Here is a 4137-nt window from a genome sequence, read left to right as displayed (position 1 = left end):
TTGGGGATCAATGAGTGTTTAATTCCACATTTTTTTATTATATTATTTATGAGTAACATACAACATTTTTATCCTGTGAGCACTCATGAGAATTTATAGCTTTCTCAAAGAGACAGAAGATGTCTGTTGTTTCCTTTATGAATACTTGTTTCAAACTCAGAACTAATCTTTTCCTACTATTGGCTTCACATCCATGTCTGGGACTTTCCTTCTATTTCAAGAGAACATATCACGTACTTAAAATTTTGCACACAAACAATACATATTTCCCAGATACTGTCTATTTTTTTGTAAAATTTATGTTTAAGATTATTAATGGTATAGTAATTTGAAACAGATTAATCTGAGAAGGAAATTATTATTGATGCAGAGGGCTCGTTCCAAGGCATCCAACTTACTGCTTCAGTTTTATTATCTCTCTGAAATCTGGACATTTATTTGTCTCATTTTCAATCTGAATATCGCAAGCATTCCCATACTCAACCGAAAAAGCCCACATACAGGTCCAGGCATCCCTGGGGTTGTGATAGTAAAGTTTCAGCTGCTGTCAATCTGGTGTTGCAGAAATAAGGAAGCAATTATCCTAGGAGCTACAGAATTCCTTACCTATATGTAAACTTCCTCTGCAGAACACCTTCTATTGAAACTAGCTCCTATCAAGACATCAGCTTAGAGTTAGAATTACAGAATCGTAGAATGGTTTGAGTTGGAAGAGACATTTAAATATCATCTAGACCACCTTCCCTGCAGTGAGCAGGGATGCCTACAGCTCAGCGAGGTTGCTCAGAGCCTGGTCCAGCCTGACATTGAATGTTTCCAAGACAGAGCATCCACCACACCTCTGAGCAACTTGTTCCAGTACTTCACTATCCTTATTGTGAAAAAAATAAATAATAAAAAAAATTATATCCAATCTAAATCTCCCCTATTTTGAAGCCACTTCCCTTATCCCATCACAACAGAGCCTGCTATGAAGATGAAGTCCCCTCCACTCTTAGATCCCCCCGTTTAAACACTGAAAGACTGCTCCCAGGTCTCCCTGGAGCCTTCTCTTCTCTAGGCTGAACAGGCCCAGCTTTCTCAGCCTTTTCTCACAGGGGATGTGTTCCATCTCTTAGATTATTTATGTGGCCCTCCCCTGGATGTGCACCAACAAGTCTACATCTGTCCTATACTGAGGACACATCAGGACACAGTGCTCCAGTTGAGGTCTTACTAGTGCAAAGTAGAAGAGCAGGATCACTCCTGCTGACCTCACCTCTTCAGATACAGCCCAAGATAGCCCCAGGTTCTTACTTGTAGGGTTGTTCTCTATCCTCACATCCCCAGCTTTTATTTTATTTTTTTATTCAAAGCTCATGGGGTAAAATAATGAGTGGATTTCACTGTTGCTTTATCTTAAAGATTACACAAACAAAAAAATCATGAGTACTTGGTGAAATTACAGTTCCATAGGCTTTTTCTTCTCTTACTACATGCCATCTCAAGAAGACATTTCCCTACAATGCTGTCACTGATTTCTTTGTCAAAATGGTATCTTTACAGGAATTTTGTTTGTTACTTTTCTTAAATAGCTTCCAGTAGACCTTTTTTTCCATGCAAACATCCGGTTATCTTACTATCCACACAAAATATCAGAGTCTACATCAGCCTGCAGCAATGACCTCCATAGCTCAGCAACATACTGCATGAAGAATAACCGTCTCTGCTCTCCTTTGCTATGGGATACTTTTACATGATGTTTCCTAGTTCTTACAGTAAAAAATACTTTTGTATACATCACCCCCTTGTCACCGATGGCTTTACAGGTTCAGACATATACTGCTTACGTTCTGATGCTCTTTTTTGGTTTGTTTAAATGGTTAGATCAATACTGCAAAAAACAATCAAGTTAATAGCCTCCATAGATTTATATAGCAGTGTAAAAATGCCATCTATTTTTTTTTCTCTATTCCTTTCCTATTATTTTTCAGCACATCTGACTGATACTAGACTTAACCATTTCCATAAAATCTCCAATGTCAGTAGTTATTCCTGGGTAATTAACCCAAAGTTACATTTTCAAAATTACAGATTCTTCCCTTCTTCCAATGCCAATTCACATTTACCACATTTAGTTTAATTAGCCATTTTATTGTCACTCTTTCAGTTTTTCAGATTTGCTCCAATGTGAAATAACTTAGTTTAACCAACAAATTTACTTATGTAAAAAAATATACACCCTTGTACCTGCTTATGGGTAAATATGCAGGGCTGCCTACACCTGTAGAGAGGTGCAGGTAGTCCTTGACCATGATTGCACAGTTGATCTTGCTGTGCTGTGTAAACTGGTTATTTAGTCTGCCCATTGCTTTTTATTTTTCATTCAACAATCTGTTTGTTCAAGGACTCTTCCTCTTATCAATCTACTTGTGAGGGATTGTGACAAATGTCTTCTAGAAATCAGAGCTGGATAAACCACTACTCAGCAATGGTGAGACCACATGTGAAGCACTTTGTTCAATATGGAGTTCACCAGTACAACAGAGACGGGACTACTGGAAAGAGTCCAGAAAAAACACAACAATGACTGGAGCACTTCTTCTGTGAGGAAAGGGTGAGAAAGCTGGAACTTTTCAGCCTAATGAAGATAAATCTCATAAGTGTGTACAAATATCTGAAGGCAGGGTGCAAAAAGGTTGGAGACAGACTCTCTTTAGTGTGCCCAATGAGAGGACAAAAGTCAGTGGGCATGAACTGAAACACTTAAGAATCCCTCTGAACATCAGGAAACACTTCTTTTTTGCAGTTAGGATGATGGAATCCTGATATAGGTTGCTGAAGAATGTTGTGGTATCTTCCTCCTTGGAAAAAGATATTCAAAAGCTGCCTGGACAGGGTCCTGAATTATCAGATGTATGTGGTCCTGCTTGAGAAGTAGTGTTGAACCAGATGATCTCCAATGGTCTCTTTCAATCTCAGTCATTCTGATTCTATGATATCAAACAAATGTTCTGGATAATATACTTGCATAGCAAGTGGAGTTCTTTCAAAGAGCCTCAGCAGGTTTCAGAGGCAAAACATTTTCTTCTCAGTCAAATTTACAAAAAAGAATTTTGGGTCCTACTGTTCTTAAAAGACCTAGAAAATTGTTATGAAATATCCATGATAACACATTTTAAAAAGCAACTTCTTCATACGTTGATAAATTCCAAAAGAATTCCATTAGTTTTGCAACATTGCCAAATTAATCAGTAACACAAGAAATTTAATGTTCTCCCCCCACACACATATTACGCTACTGCATTTTAAAATGCTCAAATAAAAACATTAATGAAAATCAACCTCTATGTCATACTAAAATCATAACTCATTAAACAGATTAGGAAATAAACAACTTTTAAATTTGGCAGTTGGCATCCTTTTTTTCTTCTTTTTCTCAGTTTTTATTACAGATTATATATACAGACTTGGGACGATTTAAAATGATCTAAGTTTCCCTTGCATCAGTTCCAGAGTACTAAGTGAACAATTCTCAAGAGGAAGCCTGAAATGAACATCTGCAAACTGTTACAAAAATAGCTTTTACCAGAAAGAGCTCTGAGAAACTTACTTTAAAATATATGTGTATTTTGCATAAGCAGTGGTTTTGCTACCTGAGAGAAAAGAAGGCTGAACAGCTTCTCCCAAGGGGCCTGAGAAATTCTCCTTTGGGTGCTTGTTGTTACTTAGAGTTGTCAATGACTAGCAGTTTCTCAATTCTATACCCGTTTATAACCTCCCGTAAGAAAATTTTATGAATATACAACTTCTATTACCTTTTTCTCTCTATGACAGGTAGACTCACTAGACAGTTCCTTTCCAAGCTTGTCACAAAGGAAGACAAAATGACTAGGTACGTCAGTAGTTTGTATGAAAATACACTTCATTTAAAACTTCCTTCTGGAGCACGCTTTTATACATCAACAAACCTAGCTGTTAATCAATAGTTCTCAATCTAGGCTATTGACAAACACAAGACTACCCTTTGAAGACAAACACCAAAATCAGAAGGCGTGTCATGATTCAGCCTAGTTCCATGAACAGGGGAGAAAAGGACCCACAGTTCCATACCTTGGGAAAAGAGGAAGGGGAAAGGAAAAAAGGTAGGGACGCGAG

General features: G+C 37.5%; 1 protein-coding gene across 2 annotated transcripts in view; it reads right to left on the bottom strand.

The window, feature by feature from the left end:
* The window catches only part of LOC104915035 (centlein-like), a 449820-nt gene that overhangs the window by 232310 nt on the left and 213373 nt on the right, over positions 1–4137 (bottom strand). The gene's annotated exons all lie outside the window — the stretch shown is intronic.

Source organism: Meleagris gallopavo, chromosome Z (genome assembly GCF_000146605.3).
Source record: "Meleagris gallopavo isolate NT-WF06-2002-E0010 breed Aviagen turkey brand Nicholas breeding stock chromosome Z, Turkey_5.1, whole genome shotgun sequence".
In the NCBI taxonomy this organism is placed as follows: domain Eukaryota; kingdom Metazoa; phylum Chordata; class Aves; order Galliformes; family Phasianidae; genus Meleagris; species Meleagris gallopavo.
The sequence above is the reverse complement of the archived record's forward strand: the minus strand, read 5'-3'. Positions and strand labels throughout refer to the sequence as shown.